The sequence below is a fragment of the Astatotilapia calliptera genome, chromosome 14 (assembly GCF_964374335.1).
Source record: "Astatotilapia calliptera chromosome 14, fAstCal68.1, whole genome shotgun sequence".
NCBI lineage: Eukaryota > Metazoa > Chordata > Actinopteri > Cichliformes > Cichlidae > Astatotilapia > Astatotilapia calliptera.
In genome coordinates, this window is record NC_137435.1 from 27676903 (window position 1) to 27701476 (window position 24574).

General features: G+C 47.7%; 1 long non-coding RNA gene across 1 annotated transcript; it reads right to left on the minus strand.

The window, feature by feature from the left end:
- Positions 1–21517: 21517 nt before the first annotated feature.
- On the minus strand, positions 21518–22799 carry LOC145420121 (uncharacterized). The gene is made up of 3 exons (XR_013901421.1): positions 22684–22799; positions 21961–22021; positions 21518–21782 (listed from the first exon to the last, which is right to left on the minus strand). It is a non-coding gene; the product is annotated as an uncharacterized LOC145420121 (long non-coding RNA).
- Positions 22800–24574: the final 1775 nt, after the last annotated feature.

Consider the following 24574-nt stretch of genomic DNA (forward strand, 5'->3'; position numbering starts at 1 on the left):
ACTTTGATAAATTAAACGTAAGCGCCCAAAACTCTGGACTTTAATACCAATCAGAAGTAACTGTTTTATTGTGTTGTTTGTCTTCCTGTCTGGGTTGCAGATAGCAAAAATACACAACACATAAATGTTTGCTTTTCAGTGTATAAACGTTTAATGTTACAGTTTGTAGTGTTTAAGAAAAGCATATTTACAAGCTCTCGTTAGTTAATTTGCAGCTGTTTAAGGTAAATTAGTTCCAATCTTCCAAAAACCTGTCGGGCACTGACACAGGTCAGAGACGCTCTGCAGCAATCACCTCCTCCACACACTCAGGTTCCTTGGCTTCCGTGTGCCGGAGACAGGGTTTGTTCACACAGGCGGTGTAGGTTCCTCGGATCAAAAAGAGCAGCGATATGACAGCATAGTAGCAGCCGTAGATGATAAACTGCAGAGCAGAGAGACGACACATAATCCTAAGCATTATTAGAATTATTTTATCTATGCTATGGCAGTGAACCACCTGCATCAAATAGACCTGCGTGCAACAGCTAATGATAACCACCAGGTGTCACTCTGTCCTCACATTTCAGTGCTTCAGTTAAGCAGCAGAACGCTGAAGGGGCCATCGGGTTCTTGACTTTGAGTTGTTGTTAAATCCCCGTGTGTTGCCATTCTAATACAGCAGTAGTATAATTACAGCCTGTACACGTACCTGCGTCACGATGTCCAGCCCCAGTACAGCTTCATCAACAACTGTGACTGTAATGCAGAGGTGGGTAGTAACGAGTTACATTTACTCCGTTACATTTACTCCGTTACATTTACTTGAGTAAGTTTTTGAAAGAAAATGTACTTTTAAAGTACCTTTTTTGTGAGATACTTTTTACTTTTAGTTGAGTACATTTGTGAAGAAGAAACTGTACTTTTACTCCGCTACATTTGCAAAATTCGACTCGTTACTTTTTAAAAAAATAATTAGTTTAACACATTAGATAATGTAACGATGGTTAAGTGTTACTGGACAGTGACATGTTGGTTTTCTCTGCACACTGTTGTTGTTCCTTTAAGATTCATGTTTGGTTGGGCTGCAGGAAGTAGTGAGGGTGGTGTACAGGAAGGGGTGGGGGGACCTGGTTGTTCTGTGTGTGTGCCAGGCTGAAGAGAGGTGTAGTTCGAGAGCGCTTCCCCCTGAGTTAACAACCCGCTGGCTTATGTGCCGAATAAACGGACAAACTGAGACCCCAACCGTCTGGTTCTTGTGAACGTTACATTGGTGTCAGAAGTGAAGAAAGAAAAAAGAACCCCAGAACGCCCGAGACCCTGTTTCCGGCGACGCTTGCCGTTACGAGACAAGGATGTTGCCAGGCAGGATTAAGAAGGAGACGGAGGAGAGGGAGGTTCGTCCGCGCTCGCCCGCCCATGGAGTGAGGGAAACGGCGCTGCGGCTGTCTGCCGAGGCTGGATTTTCTCCAGGTTTGACTAGGCTCGGGAACTGTTCGCACAGCGGCCGCGATTCCGGCGGGAAGGAGTCGACCTCGCTTGGCGCGCCGTCACGTGATGTAAACAAACATGGCGGCGCCCAGCAAGCTGCAGCGAATATAAAAACGCCTAAGTTCAGCGGCAAGACGCCATGGGAAGTGTTTATCGCACAGTTCGAGCTGTTAGCTGTTGCAGCTGGCTGGTCTGAGGAACATAAAGCTCTCCAATTGGCTTTGTGCCTGTGTGAGGATGCAGCTGCATGCCTGCTGCTGCTGACCGAGGAGCAGAGGGGAGATTATAATGCTCTGGTCGGAGCACTTCAGAGGCGCTTCGGGCAGTATAACCAACCAGTGCTGCTGAGGTCGGAGTTCCACAACAGATGCAGATTGCCAGGTGAGCCCCTCCGCATTTTGGCCCATGAAGTCGAGTGCCTTTGCCGGAGGGCGTATGACAGCATGCCACCATCAGTGCAGGCGGAGTTAGCTCGGGACCAGTTCCTGCAGGCCCTGAGCCCTAAAGAGCTCCGCATGTAAACTCAGCTTGCTCGGCCGGCCACACTCAGTGCAGCCCTGGAGCTAGCGTTGGAGAGGGAGATGCTTGCAGGATCCTCTGGGGGCGCTGACGACGCACACGTGGTGAGGGCTGTGTCAGCACCTGTGGAACAGATGGAGACGCCAGCGGGCCTGTGCAGTTTGGTGCAGACAGCTTCGCTGCAGTCGCCTTCCCCTCGGGCTGGCCCACACCGCCGACCTCAGAGCTGCTGGGGATGTGGACAAGTCGGACACCTCATCAGGCAGTGCCCCAAGCTTGCAGCGGTTCAGGGAAACGCCCACGGGCCCGTGTAGGCGGGAGTACACGGGCCTGGGAGAACGACATCCCCACACCACCGCCACCTCCACCCGGTGCGGCCATCACTGTGGGCTGGACCCAGGTTGGCGGCTTTTGCCATGTTCCAGTGACGATTGCGGGGGTGTCCTGTACGGCCCTGCTGGACACGGGATCCAATGCAACGCTGGTCCGACCCGATATTGTCCCAACCGGAGCTGCTGTACAACCGACTAACGTGCAACTTAAGACTGTGACCGGTGATCTGGCCCCAATGAGAGGGAAGGGAGTGTTCCAGTTCAAGGTGGGGGACCTCGGTGTGTCTTATGCTGCCTGGGTGGCTGACGTGCAGGACGCCTGCATCCTTGGGCTGGATTTTTTACGAGCCATTGGTGGTGTACTGGACTTAGGCAAAGGCCTCCTCGTACTCCCTGATGGGAAGAAGGTGCCGCTTATTCCTCCCCCGGTCTGCACAGCATCTGCCGCGGCGTCCACCTCCACCGCAGAGACCCCTGCAGACCCGCCAGCAGAACAGCGAGCGGAGGAGGAGGAGGAGAGGCTCTCAGCAGTGAGGAGTATCTGGTCAAAGAACTGTGAGGGGCTGACTCCACAGCAGCAAGAGAGTCTATGGCAGGTACTAAAAGAGTTTAGTGACATTTTTGCCCTGAAAGAAAGTGATGTTGGCTTGACACACTTGGTAGAGCACGTCATTGAGACCGGGGATGCCCAGCCTATTAAAGTGCGCCCCCGCCACCTGCCCCTGGCTCATCAGGAGGCTGCAGACAGGGAGCTGTGTGAAATGATGAAGGCGGGCATCATAGAACCATCTGATAGCCCGTGGGCCTCCGCGGTGGTGATGGTGCCTAAGAAAAAAAGTCCTAGGATGCGTTTCTGTGTGGACTACAGACCACTCAACAAAGTGACGAAGAAAGACTCTTACCCCCTTCCCAGGATTGATGAGTCCCTCGACTTAGTAGCCGGGTCCTCCTGGTTTTCCACCCTGGACCTGCGGAGTGGCTACTGGCAGGTGCCACTGTCCCCGGAATCCAGACCGAAGACAGCCTTCTGCACTAACAGGGGACTATGGCAGTTCAAAGTCCTGAGTTTTGGCCTTTGCAATGCTCCTGCGACCTTCGAGAGGCTCATGGACAGTGTGCTGGCTGGCGTCCCACGGCAACGGTGTCTGGTTTACCTGGATGATCTTCTAGTGCACGGGAGCTCCTTTGATGCTGCCCTGGATGCCCTGAGACAAGTGTTGGAGAGGGTGGCGGCTGCAGGCCTGAAGCTGCATCCCGACAAGTGCCACTTCATGAGGAGGGAGGTGGAGTTTCTGGGCCACAAGCTGGGTCGTGAGGGCATCAGCACTTTGGAGGAAAAAATTCACACCATTACCGAGTGGCCCACACCAGCAGACCAGAAACAGCTCAAAAGCTTCCTAGGACTGGCGTCTTATTACAGGAGGTTTGTGAAGGGCTTTTCCTCCATAGCCGCACCACTCTTCCACCTGCTGCAGAAGGACCGTGACTTCATCTGGACCCAGGACTGTCAGCAGGCGTTCGACACCCTCCGCAGATCGCTGACAGAGTCCCCAGTCCTTGCCCCCCCTGACCCCGCCCTGCCTTTTGTCCTGGACACTGACGCAAGTAATGTGGGGCTGGGAGCGGTGTTGTCGCAGGTTGGACCGGAAGGGGAGAAGGTGGTGGCGTACTTCAGCCGGGTCCTGAACAGGAGCGAGCGGCGCTACTGTGTCACACGACGAGAGCTGTTGGCTGTGGTGGCGGGGGTGAGACACTTTAAATACTACCTGTGCGGCACAGCATTTGTTGTCAGAACTGATCATGCTGCCCTTCAGTGGCTGATGTCTTTCAGGGAGCCAGAGGGACAGGTGACTCGCTGGCTGGAGGAGCTCCAAGCCTTCAATTTCACCGTGGAGCACAGAGCAGGGACGCACCATTCTAACGCAGACGCCCTCTCTCGCCGCCCATGTGCTGCAGCTGGCTGCCGTTACTGTGAGAAGCGAGAGGAAATAGAGCGGGAACTCACGACAATAGACGGAGCAGCACAGCTCGCCTGCAGGGTTCTTCTGGTGGTGGATGCAGCGGAGTGGAGGGCACGGCAGGAACAAGACACAGACCTGCTGCCGGTCCTGCAGTGGCTGGAGAAGGGGGAGCAACCCCTTTGGGATGAGGTCACTGGGTTTTCCATCTGTACCAGGGGGCTGTGGGCCAAGTTTGCAGCTCTCAGGCTGAAGGAGGGGGTGTTGGAGCGTGCCTGGAAGGATCCTGCCACGGGGGAGGAGAGGTGGCAGGTTGTGGTGCCAAGGTCGCTGAGGTCAGCTGTGCTGGGAGCCTGCCATGGGAGCACTGGCTCTGGCCACTTTGGGGTCTCCAAGACTCTTCGCCGCCTCCGCCAGGGCTATTACTGGGGTCAACAGCGGAGGGATGTGGAGGACTTTTGCCGCAGCTGTGATGCATGTTCCTCACACAAAGGGCCACAAGACCAGTCCCGGGCTCAGCTTCAGCAGCAACCAGCAGGAGCCCCAATGGAGCGAGTAGCTGTGGACGTCATGGGCCCATTTCCTCGCACAGACAGAGGAAACCGCTATGTTCTTGTGGCCATGGACTATTTTACCAAGTGGCCGGAAGCATACGCCATCCCAGATCAGGAGGCTGAGACGGTCGCTGATGTATTAGTGGAGGGGATGTTCAGCCGCTTTGGAACAGCAGAGACCCTCCACAGTGACCAGGGGCGTAACTTTGAGTCCAAGGTATTTGCTGCCATGTGTGAACGCCTTGGGACTAAGAAAACCCGCACCACCCCACTTCACCCCCAAAGCGATGGGCTGGTGGAAAGGTTTAACAGGACGCTGGCCCAGCAGCTAGCCATCCTTACCTCAGAACACCAACGGGACTGGGATTACCATCTTCCCCTTACCCTCATGGCCTACAGGTCGGCAGTGCAGGACTCCACCCAATGTACGCCTGCCCTGCTCATGTTAGGGAGAGAGCTGAGAACTCCTGCAGAGTTGGCTTTTGGGAAACCCCCGGACGCGCCAGAGGCACCACCGGGCCGGGACTACGCAAGGAAGCTGCAGGACCGGCTGGATTCTGCACATTCCTACGCCCGAGAGCAGCTGGCGAAGGCAGGCCTGCGCCAAAAGAGGAATTACGACATCACCACTAAAGGGAGGCACTTCTGTGCTGGGGAGCTGGTGTGGGTCTACAGCCCAAAGAGGAAGAAGGGACGGTGTCCTAAACTGGATAGCAGCTGGGTGGGGCCTTGCAGCGTCCTAGAGCGAGTGGGGGAGGTTGTTTACAGGATGCAGTTGCCTCCTAGGGGGAGGATAGTAGCGCTGCACAGAGACCGGATGGCCCCCTACAGAGGACAGTCCCTCCCCTCCTTTCCAGAGGGACGTGTACAGAGCGTCCATGACCCTGCTCAGAGGGGCCCCCGACCGGGGCTGCGTTCCCCCCCCTCGGACTCTTCACCCCAAAGCCCCGAAGCTCCGCGTCCTCCTCAGGGGCTCAGGAGGTCAAGGAGGGAACGTAGGCTACCGCCCCGCCTCAGAGACTGTGTCGTTCCCTCGGGGACGAGGAACTTATTGCTGGGGGGGCAGTGTAACGATGGTTAAGTGTTACTGGACAGTGACATGTTGGTTTTCTCTGCACACTGTTGTTGTTCCTTTAAGATTCATGTTTGGTTGGGCTGCAGGAAGTAGTGAGGGTGGTGTACAGGAAGGGGTGGGGGGACCTGGTTGTTCTGTGTGTGTGCCAGGCTGAAGAGAGGTGTAGTTCGAGAGCGCTTCCCCCTGAGTTAACAACCCGCTGGCTTATGTGCCGAATAAACGGACAAACTGAGACCCCAACCGTCTGGTTCTTGTGAACGTTACAATAACATGCCGCCAGTGGAGTTTCCCAGTTTGAAACTGTGGCGGGCAGAGCAGCCCAAGCGTTTCTATGTCTTCAGCTATGTCTTCATTGTCGGTGTCTTCAGTGAGAGCCAAAACAAACCAACTTTTCAGCGTGAAACAACTCAACTCGTGTAACCTGAGGAAACGGTAAGTTTTCTCTAAATAGCTTTTTAGCTGTGGTTAGCTGGATGTCAGTCTTATGTTACAGCAGCTGTGTCGAGTCATGCGAGTCATATTTTCGGTGCTACGTTGTAGTGAGACAAGTTTGTGGGTGTTTTGTGCAGCTTCAGCTGTCCTGTTAACTGCTCGCTGGTTAGCCTATAAGCTAACAGCTAGCCTTGTTAATGACGCAAGAGTTCCACGAACATGCAAACAGCTCGTCTTTACTGCTTTAACTGTTAAAACAGAAGGCAATACTGCGGCTGACAGGGTTTATTATGTGAAACAGCAGTGTTGGAAAGGCTGTCAGCTGTGTGGGGGAGCCCCCTTGTGGCGAGAGAGCACAGCTGCACTATTGAGCACATGTTCCAGTGATTTTTATCCTACCGCAAAACAATAAGAGAAGGTACGACCTTTCCTATGCTCCCAGGATGTGGGTGTGAATGCCAGAGCACTCTGGAATGCACACAAAGTCTTGTAGTGAACAACAGCCTAAGACAGGGGTGTCAAACTCAAATACACAGTGGGCCAAAATTCAAAACTGGAACAAAGTCGCGGGCTAACATTAATATTTATTGAAAAAAAAAAAATCTTCCTCCAGATATAAGAATGAATCTTTTCTTATGGACTCAAATAAGTTTTGCTGGAAAACTGAATATGGAACAAGCAAAGCTTAATACTAAACAATATATATATTAGCTGTATAATACCAGTGGGCAAGCTCTAATAGTAATTTGGTATGGCTTCGCGGGCCAAATGTAATTAGGCTGCGGGCCAAATTTGGCCCACGGGCCAGAGTTTGACACCTATGGCCTAAGACATCAAACGGTCAACATGCAGTATTCTACCATATGCAAACTTATATCATTAAAAGATTATACTGACTACTAAGTATAATTTTCCATTGACAATAGGCAGACACAGGGAGAAGCAATGGGGCATTTTGTTTAAGTGCCTCACTACTCGGGCCGTTCATATTGTTACATCCCCCAGGAGGATGTCTCTTCTCCCTATTAACCCTTTGTTTTGTCCAGGCTCCACCTCCTCTGTCCTGATTGGATGTTGCGCAGAGTCCGGCTAATTGGTAAACAGCAGAGCACTATTTAAGGCCTGTGGAGCTGTGCTTCTGGGCCCTCTGGCCATGTTGGTTGCCATACTTGTGCAGGCTTGCATGCCTTTGTATTTTGTGTGAGCATTGTTGTTTCATGTTCAGACTGCTTGTAGGGGAGAGCTGCCTTTTGTTTTGACACCCTGTTTTCTCCTGTTTATGTGTTGTTAGGTCGGTTATGGTTATAGGTTGTATATTTTGTTTCTTTGGAGTTAGGTAAGTTTCTTTTATTTCAACATCAGGGATGTTTTGTTTGTTATGTTGGCCTTGGCTCTCCCTGACGTTATACCTCAGTCTGATCCCATCACCAGTATTAAATAAACCTTCTAAAATTACCATCTTGGCTCCTCCTTCTCTATCCACCTTTATGTTCGTCCCTTCAACCCCCTAGACTAGCCAGGGGATGTAACAATATAGACCTCCTGACATCTGTCGACACGGATTCCTTTTTGATGGCCTTCCGAAGGTTCATCGTGAGAAGAGGGAAACCGGCAGAAGTTTACTCGGATCAGGGGACAAACTTCAAAGGAGGGGAAAAGGAGTTCCAGCAGGCATTCTCCAGCATGTGTCCAGACCTCCAGCAGAAACTGGCTATGCAGCAGGTATGTTTCCGCTTCAACCCACCTGCAGCACCCCACTTTGGAAGCACTTGGGAAAGAGAAATCCGCTCTATCAAAAACGCCTTATATACCTGTTGGCTCTCAGACCATGAGTGAGGAAGTACTCAGGACCGTTCTTACAGAAATCTAGGGTATCCTGAATGCCAAACCCCTAGGTTATGTTTCTGCGGATGTGGCTGACATCGATCCAGTGATCCCTAACTACTTGCTCATGGGGCGGCCTGACAGCTCCCTACCTCAGGTAGTGTATCCCGAAGAAGAAGCGCTAGGGAGGCGAAGATGGAGACATTCGCAAATCCTGGTGGACAGATTAATAATAATAATAATGGATTGCATTTTATATAGCGCTTTTTGGGACCCCTCAAATAGGGCTGCATGATTAATCGTTAGAAAATCGCGATCTCGATTCATACTTATGAGCGATCTCATTTCCAAATGACAACGATAAAAAAAAAAAAAAAAAAGACGACGACTGTACCGCATTTTGATCCGGGACGTACTCTGCATGAAAACAAGCGCTCACTCTTCCTGCTCAACAAATGACAAGGGCGGAGCCTTATACTACGTGATACAGAAGCTGTGCCGTGTGATGCTAAAATTAGCAGGGAAAAAACAACGGAGAGCACGTCAGGGATGACGAGAAAGTGACAGGAGAAAATCCGTCCCGGTCAACCACCCAAACATCAATAACGGGAACCTTATACAGCGCTTCCCTATACACGTCGAACTCCCGCAGGCACAAAGAAATTAGAGGCTATTACTTATCACCTGACCAAAGATATGACTCCCATCAACACTGTGCAAAACGAGGGATTTAGGAAAATGATCAACACCCTAGACAAACGCTACACAGTGCCGTCCCGCAACTATTTTTCTATTGTTGCACTACCTGCTCTATACACGCAGTGTCGAGCAACGGTGGAGGCGGAATTTCAAGCAGTACAACATTTTGCGGCAACAACAAAACGTGAGACATTTGTTGTTTTTATGTTTATTTATTGTTTTTATGTTCAGTTTCAACTGTTACGAAGTTGATGTGCAGTTAATAAGTGCAATAAATATTTATACTGGAAAAGAAAATCGTGAGAGAATCGTGATCTCAATTCTAAGCCAAAAAATCGTGATTCTCATTTTATGCAAAATCGTGCAGCCCTACCCTCAAAGCGCTTTACAATACCACTATTCATTCACTCTCACATTCATACACTGGTGAAGGCAAGCTACAGTTGTAGCCACAGCTGCCCGGGGGCAGACTGACAGAGGCGAGGCTGCCATATCACGCCATCGGCCCCTCTGGCCATCACCAGTAGGCGGTAGGTGAAGTGTCTTGCCCAAGGACACAATGACCGATCATCAGACACTATTTGCCTAATCTCCCAACTCGGATGAAGTGGCAGAGACCCATGGAGGACATAAAAGAGGGAGCGGTTGTTCTGCTGGTGGATCCACAGCTACCCAGAGCATCATGGCAGATTGGGAGAGTTACGAGGATTCTTACTGGCTCTGATGGCCACACCCGAACGGCAGAGGTGAAGATACGTGACAGAACATACACCCGGCCTATAGTATGTCTGATTGTGCTTCCGGCGATCAAGGATGAGGATGACCAGGTGGGGGATCCCTCGTCTGTATAGACAGCCTTTCCATGGAGTCGATTTGCACCGCAAATTGGGGGGCGGCTATGTTGGAAAGGCTGTCAGCTGTGTGGGGGAGCCCCCTTGTGGCGAGAGAGCACAGCTGCAATATTGAGCACATGTTCCAGTGATCAGAGTTTATTTGAGCTAACACAGGGCAAAAGTATGGAAGCCCGTTTCCGCCACTAAAAAAAAAAAAAGCTAGTATCCATAACTCGAAATTTCGAGTTACTATCTCGAAATTTCGAGAAATATAACTCGAAATTTCGAGTTACTTTTCTCAAAATTTCGAGTTAGCTCTGCCAATCAAAAATATACGTGAATGAGGTCGCTTTCTTGTTACCCGGAAGCATATGGCGCAGGACCGCGCACTCAAAAACGGATCCCAACAAATTAAAGTATGTTTGCTGATAGTAACACCATGTGATTCAGCTAATAACACAGGGATTTCATCATTTGTGAAGCCAGGCTGAAAACACTCAGCAATCTGTGCATTCACGACTGGATGTAATACCGGTAGCTTAGCTGTAGCATTTGTAGCTGAGGGCTTCAGCTTCCGGGTAACATGGAAATGACGTCATTCACGTAGATTACTGATTGGCAGCGCTAACTCGAAATTTCGAGTTGCTTTTCTCAAAATTTTGAGTTAATATGTCGAAATTTCGAGATAATAACTCGAAATTTCGAGAAAAAAACTCAAAATTTCGAGATAATAACTCGAAATTTCGAGAAAATAACTCGAAATTTTGAGTTATGGATCCTTTTTTTTTTTTTTTTAGTGGCGGAAACGGGCTTCCATACAAAAGCCACCTGGCAGACTGACTCAGCAGGGGATGTCTACACACGGTGTGAGTCGTGTGCGTCGCTAAAGAACTGTGAGTAGACGTGGAGCCCTGCCTGGAAAGGACAGTTTTAGTCTTTTATGCCATTTGGACATTTAGTGGATGTAGGAGTGCAATGTGTATTGACCTGTTCGCTATGTGGCTAGTTCATGCTACTAATGGTACTTGTTATGCTACATACTTGCTAGCTGTAAGCTAAACCCATTTGGTGTTTTGTGATATATTGTTGTTGGGTGTATTGGCAGTCAGTGTCATGTACTGTAAGGGTTTGGGAGTAGTGTATGAAACTTGTGCATGTAGATGTTCATATAGGAATTCCCATTTGTAGTTCTGGTTAGATTTGAAGAAAGCTAATGAATCATAATTCATGACTTAGATATTTATTACATTCAGTATTCTGAATATGTTTTGTTCACAGACCACACCCACACCCCTCACCACTCTGTAAGCCTGCGGTTGCATTACTGTGTTGCTCTACTGTGCTGTTAAGATGAGGAATCACAGTAAAGACGGTATAACCTTTATCTGTGCGTCCTGTGTGTTCTGACCGACACCCCAAGGTGAACACCACTGCTATTCAGCCAACGCCTATACAGTCGTTGGTTCAACCAAAATTAACAAGCAGCTTGTTTAGTTTAAACAGTCTGCGTTAAGCTGGGCAAACACTGTGCAATTTTTTTCAGTCACGTTATTCCGCTCCAGCTCAAACTGTACAATTAAATCGCAGGGGTTAGAAGTTCATAGGTCACGATGCAGGGTCTCACACTATACGGCCTGATGCTCTGATGTGACCTGAGTGCTCAAACTGTGCGTCCATAACATGAAGCTTATCATACAAAATCTGTCTCTCGCTCTCCCTCTTTGCGTCTTTCACTCACTCACACAGACACACACACACCCCACCACCATCAACTTTGCTAAATTACTAATGAAAAACATTGACCAGGCAGCTGTGATTGAGCAGCAATGTCCATCCAACTCTTTTCATAGTTGTTGTAGTCGTGATAATTTTGTGAGGCCACATTGAAAAGCCTCGGATACGTAAGCGTAGAGCTGCCACCCAGGCAAAAGAAAAATAGAGCTATATCACGTTATAACATGAAAAGTATATTGTTCTAACAATATACTTTTCGTGTTTGTACAATAGACTATCATGTTAGTACAATATACCTTTCACGTTTGAACAATATAATATCACGTTACTACAATATACATAATTATCACGTTCATACAATATAAATATTATATTGTACGAACGTGATATTATATTGTTCAAATGTGAAAGGTATATTGCAGAAACCTTTAACGTTATAACGTGATATAGCTCTATTTTTCTTTTGCCTGGGTGGCAGCTCTACGCTTACGTGCTCAGATGAGCTTGCCAAAGTTCTACAAGTTGTGCCTCCATATCTTGTGTCCAGATCACACGCTGCACTGCCGTGCTGCTCCACCTTTTCACTTTCATTTCTGTGTTTGTGTATGCGCAGTGTGAGAGGCTGCGTTGAGGGGCGACAGGATTTCAAACAGGTTTGATTATCTTGTGACCATACGATTGATGATTGGGAGCTGGTCGTGAGGTTTTAACTGCTTTTCGTTACCCCATGTATACTACACGATGCACGACACACAATTAAGGCAAAACTCGGGCCGATCCCCTAAACGGTTGCGCGACTGAAAGATTGGCTCAAAATGGGCCAAAAATCGCACAGTGTATGCCCAGCTTTTGGAGGCTAGCTCCAAACAAACAGTGTATACAGCACTATAATGACCAGACCTAATTCTTTTGAAAACCATACATCTTTCCACAGGTCTCCACTTCATCAGACATCACCTAGACCCAGAGCTGCATGAGGCCAGCACAAACAGCGGCCTATTCGACGAAGATGATGGATCCATGGGGTCAGGAAAGCCAGAAGCAGGGGAGCTGGAGAGGTACCTTTCATGTCCATTCACTGGAGGTGTGGATCTATTGCATGGCTTTCCTCACATCAAGAAGCTGTCGATCAAAGTCAATACAGCTCTTCATGCATCTGGAGCTTGTGAAGGACTTCTTAGTCATGCAGGACTCCTATTCACTGCTAAACAGTTAAAGCTTCACAGAAAGAACCTCGAGAGCAAACTGCTGCTGAAGCTTAACTATCACCTCACTGACTGAAGAAATGGCACATTTTTGCTAAATATGCAGAAATAAATGCACACTTATACAATTTATGGAAAACTGAGCTGCCTTGTATGAACATGAAGATGCCTCGTTCTAATGTTTTCTCTGAGGCTGCTGTGCCATTTGGAGCAAAAATGAATATAAAGTTTACAGCATATCTTGTCACTGGAAATTGTTTGCACTGTTTATATATTTATATTATTTACTGTAGATATTGGTGAAAAAAGCTTTATGTTGTGAAAAACTGAAATCTGGAAATTAGAATTGTTGTGCCTTATTTTGTTGATGTTTTTACATATATTCCTTTTGAACATACTAAAATTTGTATGTTTATTTATTTTTGTTTTTCTAATAGCATTTATTTATAAAATAAATCGGACATTTTAAACAGTTACTCGCTTCTTGAGTAGTCTTTTCGCCAAACACCTTTTTACTCTTACTTGAGTAACTTTTTTGACGACTACTTTTCAAGATGGGGGTCCCCATCTTTAAGAAGGGGGACCGGAGGGTGTGTTCCAACTACAGGGGGATCACACTCCTCAGCCTCCCTGGGAAAGTCTATGCCAGGGTGCTGGAAAGGAGAGTTCGTCCGCTAGTCGAACCTCGGATACAGGAGGAACAATGCGGTTTTCGTCCTGGTCGCGGAACACTGGACCAGCTCTTTATCCTCTTCAGGATACTTGAGGGTGCATGGGAGTTTGCCCAACCAGTCTACATGTGTTTTGTGGACTTGGAGAAGGCATTCGACCGTGTCCCTCGGGGTGTCCTGTGGGAGGTGTTGAGGGAGTATGGGGTGTCTGGCCCATTGCTACGGGCCATTCGATCCCTATACAACCGCTGCAAGAGCTTGGTTTGCATTGCCGGCAATAAGTCGGACTCGTTCCTGGTGGGTGATCGGCTCCGACAGGGCTGCCCTTTGTCTCCAGTTATGTTCATAATTTTTATGGACAGGATTTCTAGGCGCAGCCAAGTGGCGGAGGGCTTTCGCTTTGGTGGCCTCAGAATCTCATCTCTGCTTTTTGCAGATGATGTGGTTCTGTTGGCTTCATCGGGTGAGGGCCTCCAGCTTGCACTGGAACGGTTCGCAGCCGAGTGTGAAGCAGCGGGAATGAGGATCAGCACCTCTAAATCTGAGGCCACGGTTCTCAGCCGGAAAAGGGTGGAGTGCCCACTCCGGGCCGGGGATGAGTTCCTGCCCCAAGTGGACGAGTTCAAGTATCTCGGGGTCTTGTTCGCGAGTGATGGGAGAAGGGAGCCGGAGATCGACAGACGGATTGGGGCTGTGGCTGCAGTAATGCGCATGCTGCACCGGTCCGTCGTGGTGAAGAGGGAGCTGAGTGTAAAAGCGAAGCTCTCAATTTACCGGTCGATCTACGTCCCTACCCTCACCTATGGCCACGAGCTGTGGGTAGTGACCGAAAGAACGAGATCGCGGATACAAGCGGCAGAAATGAGCTTCCTCCGAAGGGCGGCTGGCCTCTCCCTTAGAGATAGGGTGAGAGGTTCGGCCATCCGGGAGGGGCTCAGAGTAGAGCAGCTGCTGCTCCACATCGAAAGGAGCCAGCTGAGGTGGTTCGGGCATCTGACAAGGATTCCCCCTGGGCGCCTCCTGGGTGAGGTGTTCCAGGCATGTCCCACCGGGAGGAGGCCCTGGGGCAGACCCAGGATACGCTGGAGAGATTATATCTCTCGGCTGGCCTGGGAACGCCTTGGTGTTCCCCCGGATAAGCTGGAGGAGGTGGCTGGGGAGAGGGAGGTCTGGGCCTCTTTGCTTAGGCTGCTGCCCCCGCGACCCGGCCTCGGATAAAGCGGATGAAGATGATGGATGGATGAATGGACTTTTCACTTTTACTTGAGTAATAATATTTTAAAGTAATGCTACTCTTACTTGAGTACAATTTTTGGATACTCGACCCACCTCTTCTGTAATGATGGTCTGCAGTGAGAGGGCTACAAAAGTGTTGATCCCAAAAGTCAGAGCATAGCACTCCATGGAGAGGTTAGAGGCGATCTGAAACCTGCGGTGACAAAGTCCTTATAATTATGAGAGATTCAGCACATACTCTAAGACTGCAATAGATTTCTGTGGCAATGAACCAGTAAGCTGACTCTAAACTAATATTGTCATCCTTTCCTCTGTATTGAACTGACAAAACAGTCATCCATCCATCCATCCATCTTCATCCGCTTTGTCTGGGGCCGGGTCGCGGGGGCAGCAGCCTAAGCAAAGAGGCCCAGACCTCCCTCTCCCCAGCCACCTCCTCCAGCTCTCCTTTCCAGCACCCTGGCATAGACTTTCCCAGGGAGGCTGAGGAGTGTGATCCCCCTGTAGTTGGAACACACCCTCCGGTCCCCTTTCTTAAAGATGGGGACCACCACCCCGGTCTGCCAGTCCACAGGTACTGCCCCTGATCTCCACGCAACATTGCAGAGGCGTGTCAACCAGAACAGCCCTACAACGTCCAGAGCCTTCAGGAACTCGGGGCGGACCTCATCAACACCATGGGCTCTGCCACCAAGGAGTTGTTTAACTGCCTCAGTGACCTCGCCCCCGGAAATTGGCGGGTCATTCCCCTCATCCCCAGACTCTGCTTCCTCCTCCTCAGTGGGATTAAGGAGGTCCTCGAAGTATTCCTTCCACCGCCTGACAATTTTCTCAGTCGACGTCAGCAGCGCTCCGCCAGCACTATACACAGTGCAGGTAGAGCACCGCTTTCCCCTCCTGAGACATCTGACGGTTTGCCAGAATCTCTTCGAGGCAGTCCAAAAGTCTTTTTCCATGGCCTCTCCGAACTCCTCCCACACCCGAGTTTTTGCTTCAGCCACTGTCCGAGCCGCATTCCGCTTGGCCTGTTGATACCTGTCGGCTGCCTCCGGAGTCCCACAGGCTAACCAAGCCCGATAGGACTCCTTCTTCAGCCTGGTGGCTCCCTTCACCTCTGGTGTCCACCTTTTGGTTCGGGGATTACCACCACGGCAGGCACCAACCACCTTGCGGCCGCAGCTCAATGCAGCAGCTTCGGCAATGGAGACGCTGAACATGGTCCATTCGGACTCAATTTCCCCAGTCTCCCTCGGAATGCTGTTGAAGCTCTGCCGGAGGTGTGCGTTGAAGATCACGCGGACTGGGGCCTCTGCTAGACGTTCCCAGCACACCCTCACTACGCGTTTAGGTGCACCGAGTCTGTCCAGCGTCCTCCCCCGCCACCTGGTCCAACTCACCACCAGGTGATGATAAGTTGACAGCTCAGCCCCTGTCTTTACCCGATTGTCCAGAACATATGGTCGCAGGTCTGGTGATACGATTACAAAATCGATCATCGACCTACGGCCTAGAGCATCCTGGTGCCACGTGCACTTATGGACACTCTTATGTTCGAACAAGGTGTTCGTTATGGCCAAACTGTGATTTGCACAGAAGTCCAATAACAAAACACCGCTCGGGTTCAGATCAGGGAGGCCATTCCTCCCAATCACACCCCTCCAGGTCTCGCTGTCGTTACACACGTGAGCATTGAAGGGACTCTAAGAAGGCTGGGTGCTCTGAACTGCCATTCGGCGCATAAGCGCAGATGACAGTCAGGACCCATTCCCCGACCCTAAGGCGCAGGGAACAAGCCCTCTCATCCACCGGGAAAAACCCCAACGTACCGGCAGCAAGCCGAGGGGATATTAGAAACCCACCACCTCTCACCAGGGGCAACTCCAGACTGAGACAGAGTCCAGCCCCTCTCCAGGACACTGGTTCCAGAGCCCAAGCCATGCGTAGAGGTGAGCCCGACTATATCTAGCCGGTACCTCTCAACCTCACGCACTAACTCAGGCTCCTTCCCCACCAGAGAGGTGACATTCCATGTCCCTATTGCCAGTCTTGGCAGCCGGGGATCAGTCCGCCAGGGCCTCCGCTCCTGGCCGCCACCCGGCACACAATGCACCCGACCCCTATGGCGCCTCCTGCGGGTGGTGGGTCTGTGGGAGGATAGGCCCATGTCTCCTCTTCGGGCTGTGCCCGGCCGGGCCCCATGGACTAACGGTGTGTTCACGCGATGGACGCGAACAAAACGCCCCAAACGCCCCTAATTTGACGCGTGCACATTCGCGTCTCAACGCGTGTCCAAGAAAAATCCATTGCAGGTCAAAATATCATATTTTGACGTGCGTGAACCAGAAATGTGGGAGGAATGTGGGAGGAAGTTGTGCCAGACCGGTATCCTTGCAAGATGGCAGCTGTCAAGCTAGCGCTTCAAGAGAGAGTGTCCCTTCTCTATGTACTGTGGAGAGCAGAGCAGCGGCGTAAAAGACGTCCTTGCCATACCTGGGTCCATCAGGTCCTCCAGAGGCATGAGCAGTTTGGTGAGTTTCACCATTTGCTCCAGGAGCTGCGCCTGGATGACGGCCGATTCCAGAGATATCACCGTCAGCCAGTTTGAGGACCTGCTTTCTAGAGGTGGGGGAAAAAATCGATACTGCGTAGTATCGTGATATTTTGTTTGCTAATAATGTATCGATACAGGGACAGCAGATATCGATATTTTGTTCCAAAAACTTCCAGTCCACCAGATGGTGCAGTTGAGCTTTTTCTCTAGTGAGGTCAGCAGAGGTTAGGTCAGCACATGGGAAAATAGATCAAACAAAGATGGAGGAAGAAAAAGAGATCAGGAAAGCGCCATCTGCGTTTAAATCAAATGTTTGGACGTACTTTGGATTTTTTAACAAGGATGGAACAAATGAGATGGATATGACACACGGGATTTGCAAGGTGTGTCGTATGAAAATAAAGTACTCTGGGAATACTACGAACATGAGGGCCCATCTTACACGGCACCATCCAAAAATAGCATTAACCGCGGACGGGAAAGCTAGCTCTGAATCAGCTCCACTGAAAAATCAACCAACGCTGGACACTCTTAGCTTAGCGAAGCTATCTCCCAATTCAGACCGAGCTAAGAAAATAACACAATCTATCATGTACTTCATCTGCAAAGACCTGCGTCCTTACAACATTGTGGAAAACGAGGGCTTTTCTTACATGATCAAGACGCTGGAACCCAGGTATGTGATACCATCACGACGTTTTTTCGCGGACACAGCCGTACCCAATCTCTACATAGATGTGAAGCGTAAAGTTGAGGAAAGTTTGAGCACAGCAGAAAGGGTTGCATTAACTTGCGACGCATGGACCTCACGGGCTGTGGATTCATATGTGACTATAACAGCTCATTATCTCACAGCGGACTGGCAACTGCTGTCTTACGTTCTCCAAACTCGAACATTACATGAAAGTCACACCGGAGCGAACATTGCAAATCTCCTGCAAAATGCAGCACAGGAATGGGGGATTGCCGACAAAAATCTGGTGGTTGTCACCGACAATGCTTCTAATATGACAATTGCCACTCAGCTAGCGGAATACCTGCATGTGAAGTGTTTCGCCCATACCCTCAATCTGGCATCACAACGAGCCTTAAACCTGCCTGCAGTAGCCAGGGTCTTGGGAAGAGTGCGGCGCATAACTGGGTTTTTCAATAGAAGCACAGTGGCAAACCACGCTCTGGAGCAAAAACAGAAAATGTTACAGCTCCCGACTCACAAGCTCAAGACCGACATCTGCACGAGATGGAACAGTGCTTATGACATGCTCCAGCGTTTCCTTGAACAACAACCTGCGATTTGTGCAGCGCTGCTGTCTCCCGAAGTCAGAAAGAGTAGCACAGATATCTTTACTCTAAACGAGACGGATATTGGGAACACTGAAGAAATTGTCCGGGCCTTGAAGTCATTGCAAGTCGCGACTACTGTGATGTCTGAGGAAAAGAATCCTACTCTGTCTCTCGTAGCACGGCTGCTAGCACAGCTGTTGCACGACACCCAAGACAACATTGGTGACACAGCACTGGTCAGAAACATCAAGCAAAGTATCAGTCAAGATCTTAAGAAGAGATATGCCAGCACAGTCGAGAGGAACACCCTCTACACAGCATCAGCTCTCGACCCACGCTTTAAAACCCTGCCGTTCCTGTCACTGGAGGAAAGACAGGAAACCTGTGCCAGAGTGGTTGCTGAGGCTATAACCCTTCAGGTAAGCAAACATTCTGGTGTTATAATTTAAATAACTTACTTACAATATTAGTAGATCGGTGATATTTTTGTCATATTGGTAATATTCTATTTAACAATTAAATACATTAATTATAATTTGCTAACATATTACTGCATACTAAAAGATATGAAATATTTATTTTCTTCCTCTCTCTGTATGTGTGTGGGTTTTCTACAGGAAGAAAAGAGGCAGCAGCCCATCTGTGAGCCAGAAGCCCATGAACATCATGAGAAACCTGACGAGACTGAACAAAATCTCAGACCCCCTCTCATACCAGCCAAGATGAGGAAGTCTTGTGGGTTAACAGACTTGCTTGGTCAGACTTATGGTGATGTTGGAGCCCCACCAAAATCATTATCTGCCACAGCTGAGGAGGAGGTGAAAAGATACCAGGAGGTCACGTCACTGGCACTCACAGAAGACCCACTAAGCTGGTGGAAATCCCATGAGGAAGTCTATTCTTTCCTGGCCACACTGGCAAAAAGATACCTTTGTATCCCAGGTACTAGTGTCTCGGCTGAAAGAGTCTTCTCAACCGCTGGAGACATCGTCACAGCAAAACGGAGCACTCTGACTTCAGAGCATGTTGATCAGCTCCTTTTTCTGAGCAAGAATGCTGACATTGCTTCACTGTCCAAATGTGTTTAACTTTTTAGGGCAGCAACAAACAGGACAGTTTACTTATTTTAATTTAAGAAATGTTTTATTTTATTTAAATTTAAAACTTTTTTATTTAATGTAAAATTATATTTTGTTTTAAGCTATAATTGTACCAGATAGTTACGTTCAGTTAAGTTGGTTACTAGACTGTTATACAAACCATTCACTTTGTCAGCAATAAAACTGACTGACATGAGAGAAAGACTGAGTGTGAGACTTTATTATTAGATAAAATGAATATTGATAAAGTTTACCTTTATGGACAAAATCTGCAGTAGAAAAAATATGTGATAAATCACAAAGTATCGTATTGCAATACCCAGAATATTGCAAAAATATATATATATAAAAATAAATAAATAAATAAATAAATCTCAATAATATCGTATCGTGAGTTAAGTATTGTGATAATATCGTATCGTGGGGTGTATGGTGATTCCCACCTCTACTGCTTTCCCTCGTCGGTCCCAGCATCGCCTGCCTAGACACCAATTACAGGCGCTCAATCCCACCTGCAGAGCGCCTGTCCGTCTGCCTGAGGTTAGTAAAAGTGTTTAATACGGTAGTCCTTTATTGATACCTGTGCTAATATGCTAAACCATCCATTTATACACTGCTAACATGGATGTGTTATGCTAACAGTGAATGCTGTCGGTGTTTACTGATAGCAAACTGTGGTACAGAGACGACTGTTTATAATATTTCTAGTGATACTCAGAAGCTCTCATCAAGTCCCGATTTAATTCGATTTATGCTGTTATCAGTGTTTGCAATGATACCATGGCTGTGGTGTCACATCAATGTATGCGCTCGGTGTTTGCTGATATCAAACTGTAGCATTAGGACCACTGAGTTAACCTTTGTAGTGATACTCACTCCTTTTTATTTAGAACTGGTTTAATTCTGGGATAGTTGAATATTTGTATATAATCCCTGCAGCTGTCAGACTCTATAACAGGGCTCACCAGCCCTTATTAAAACAGAGTTAGATAAAACTGTGAACAGTTTGGTTCATCTTTAGTTACATGGTTCTATCTTGATAAGCTATGTCTTATCACAGATTAATTGTTCAAAAATATTAATGATTTAAGCAAGGAAAGGGCTACATGTCAACATACAACTCTTTATTTCTATTAATGTCTTACTTCATTCCTACCTGATTGACATGTTTAGGAATTGTGAGTGATTGGCACACTGTAGTGGCAAAAGTTGCTACCAATCAAATTATGATATGTTAAAGTTAAAACAAAACACAGCTGTTTTAGATATTATCTAATATACATTTTGTAATTATCCTTATAATTACAAAATGTTTTATGTAAGATTTAAGTTTTGTGATTTAAATGACATCACAAAAGTATTTTGGAATTTGAATAATGTATTTTGTAACTGCAGTACACATAATACTAATTTTGAACAATTTTGTCCAGGTTCCTTGTCACCGGGGACTCCTTCACGACCAAGCATTCAGTTACAGAGTCGGTGTGTCCACGTTGAACCAGATCACCCCCCAGGCAGCGACGGCCATCTGGGACTGTCTAGTGGACAACTTCATGGCTGCGCCTTCACCTGGAGACTGGCGGTCCATCACAGAGGGATTCCAGGAGCGCTGGAACTTTCCTCTGTGCTGTGCAGCTCTGGATGGGAAGCACGTCCAGACAAAGGCACCCCATATATCATATAGGAGACACACACATTGATATACACTAAATATTTATTTAAGTTCTTTTTTGTGGTGCCCAAATTTATGCACCTGCTTGATTTTGTTTAAACAATTATTGCACACTTTCTGTAAATCCAGTAAACTTCTTTTCACTTCTCAAATATCACTGTGTGTGTCTCCTGTATGATATTTAACTGACATTTTTTTATTGTAACAACCAACGATTTATACAGGAAAATGATGGCTATTAACAAGGTTGCCCAAACTTTTGCATCCCACTGTATTAGTATATTTTGTCATTAGTATAATATGAAATAAATTCTACATGTGTCAAGTCGTGTGCCAACATTTGCTGTGTAGTAGAACTGAGACATTAGTCATTATAAAAATGTATTTGAAATAATATTAAAATTCTCAAACAGAAAAACATTAAACATAAATATATAAAATATAAGAATTTACAGAGAGACAGGAATAAAAAGGACCAGCTGCTCTCCAGAGCAGGAACAAGGCTGAGGAGGAAATGCTCCATTGGAGACTGGTGTGGACTCTTCAGGGATACCAGGATGGCCAGCTCCAGCGCCGATGGACCGTCCTGGGACCCGTCCCTCATCTGCCTCGGAGCCGTCCTCCCCTGTGGGCCTGTAAAACAGCACAAAACACAAAGAAACGAGAAGACTGCTACTAGATTTTAATTTCAACATTGAAAAAAACAAAAAAACAAAAACAGGATATAATCAGATTGGTTGTAGATATTTAGTAAAGGTGATCACAAGGCAATCCCACCGACTGAAAAGGTATCAGTGCTTGCTGTACATACCTGTGGGTGCAGCAGCAGGAGCTCAGGGACTGGGGATGCTCTGCTGCAGAATCAGTTGGTTCTATCAATACAGTATTAAATGTTAACAGGTTGAATATAATAATCGTAGAGTAGACAGTGGTCCCTCATTTATTGCAGCAGGGGTTCTCAGAATAACTAGCCCCTGGTCACGCACTTTATACACTGTTTTCCCCACACACATGAACATTGGTCACAGTTCTCACAATTGATTCTCAAAGTGCAAACCTTTGTAGATTGCAAAACGTAAAAGTATTATTATGCCGCGGTTTGTCTTCATCTGCCCGCCACTTTCGTGCGCCTTTTTCCCTCGCGGTGCAGGTGTGTATTTCCGAATGAGGGTCATAGTTATGGGTGTTTTTGTGCTGTTTTTTCTATTGGACGTGATGGTTATCAAAACCAAAAGTGATAAATTTGGCAAGCGCAGGAGACACGACACGAAGGAGATTTGTCAATCAGGCTGCAGAATGCAATGCTGTACTGTGCAATAAAAAAAATCAGCGAAAAAGTGAAGCAGTGACGGATGAACAGCGGGACCACTGTGTGCTGTTTATTGATAAACAATAAAATATATTCCTAAATGACAACATGGATAAAAGCAGAACGGTATTTGTACTTCAGTGGGAAAATAGCGGTGGCTTGCTAGCTTTTGTGCAACTTTCCCGGGTTAGTAAAAACTTTCAAAAGAGAAATGAATGAACTTACCAGGTTGCCCGATCTCTTCACATATCTTCCTCCAAGCTCAGTCCTTTTTATTTCTGTCTCGGTACAGAAAGCAGCTGGTGTCGTACAGCTCCGAGTTGTTTGCTACCGCATTGATTAGCCTTCCCCTCCATTGAAGTATGAAAGGCTTTGGCTGGATCTGCCCCTTTGACCTAGGTCAAAGCCACGTCACCAGGCTCCTGATTGGTTGTCGCGGCGCGATTTGACGCTGGAGTTCAGATTTTTCCAACTCGAGCGGTAGACGCGAAATGCGCGTATGCACAAAATGCAACAAAAAAACTGACGCGCGTGGTTTTATTCGCGCGTCAAATGCGCCAGAAGCGCTACACTGACGTGCGTTTCACACGTTTTGGCATTTTCGCGACGCAAATCTGCTTCTGAATTTTCGCAGGACCCGCAATCGTGTGTCATCGCGCCTTTCCATTGACTTTACATGTAAACCTGACGCTCTATTCGCGTCCATCGCGTTCGGTGTGAACACACCGTAAGGCCCGGCCACCAGACGCTTGCCCTCGGGCACCCTCCCCGGGCCTGGCTCCAGGGCGGGGCCCTGGTAACCCTATCCCCGGCAGGGTAAACTGTTCCCTTGATGTTCTCTTCATAAGGGTCTTCTGAATCGCTCTTTGTCTGCTTTTAATAAATGAGGTCAGACCAAAACAAACAATATGTATCTCACCCTGACTGATGTAGACACATTCACGCTGTTACAGTCGCTTGACTGGAACATCTTGTAATTATTACTTTTAATCTAAAATAACCCGCTCTAACACCAATCTTACCTACAAGAGAGCATGCAGCCTCCACTCCTCCGTTGTAGATGGATGATGTGGCAGATGGCTCTATATGGTCTCACATAAGCTGGATGTAGCTGAAGACCTGCACGTAGCCAGCTGTGGCCAGAGCCCACCACAGGGGCCAGTAGATTAAATGTCTGAATGGTGATAATTATTACAAGAGATTATGATGATGACTGTACAGCTACTTCTACTGTTTAAAAGAAGTACCCTATGAATACATTATAAAAATTTGGACCAATTAGTAGTAATCCCAGGTGTTAATTAAATGCAAGTGGGCACTCAAAGCATCTTAGTGATTTAAAAAAAAATATTGAAAGAAAAGAAATGCCTAGAAGAGTAGGACTCCCTGAAGCTTTGCCAAAGCAGATGAACAGTTTCTCTGCTGCAGTAGCCAGCACTGCTATTATATTCCATCTTCCCTTTCCCCGAGCCTTCTCCATCCTTATCCGTCACTGAATCCTTTTCTCCCCGTAGCCCCTCTTGCTGGCAGTCTACAGCTGCAGCCTTCTTCCCTTTGAAGAACATGCTTGTCTGGGGCATGGGCAACCAGAATGAGACGAGAAATGCCACGCTCACAATTCCCAGGGTAATAGTATTGATATAGAAGTAGTCCAGGCCTGTTGGTTACAATTGATCATTCATTAGTGCTTGTTTAAAGTTCAGTTCATAATTTTCTTTCTTGTCATGCATCAAATGTTATTTTTCATATTATTGTGGTCAAATACTGTAGCCTGTATCACTTTATCAGCTGTAAACTGTGTGTGTGTATGTTTTATTTTGTTTTTCTTAAATCGCTGATAGAATTGCTTGGTTTTTAGCTGGCTGTCTGACACATTTTGATCCCAGCTGTTGCTCCTGTGTGTTCACCAGAGATCAGACACTGCCACTAAACGTCTGATTCTGACTCCCTCTTTTCTTTTTTTCTACAGCTTGTGTGCAGACACTCTTATTGCATGTGTTTAAACTATCCAAATAAAAAACGAAACAAAACTGAGATTCTGACAATCCCAACACGACACACAATACTGAATTGTAGACGTTTTTGCCCAAAACGAGTCACACTGGGTTACAGAATC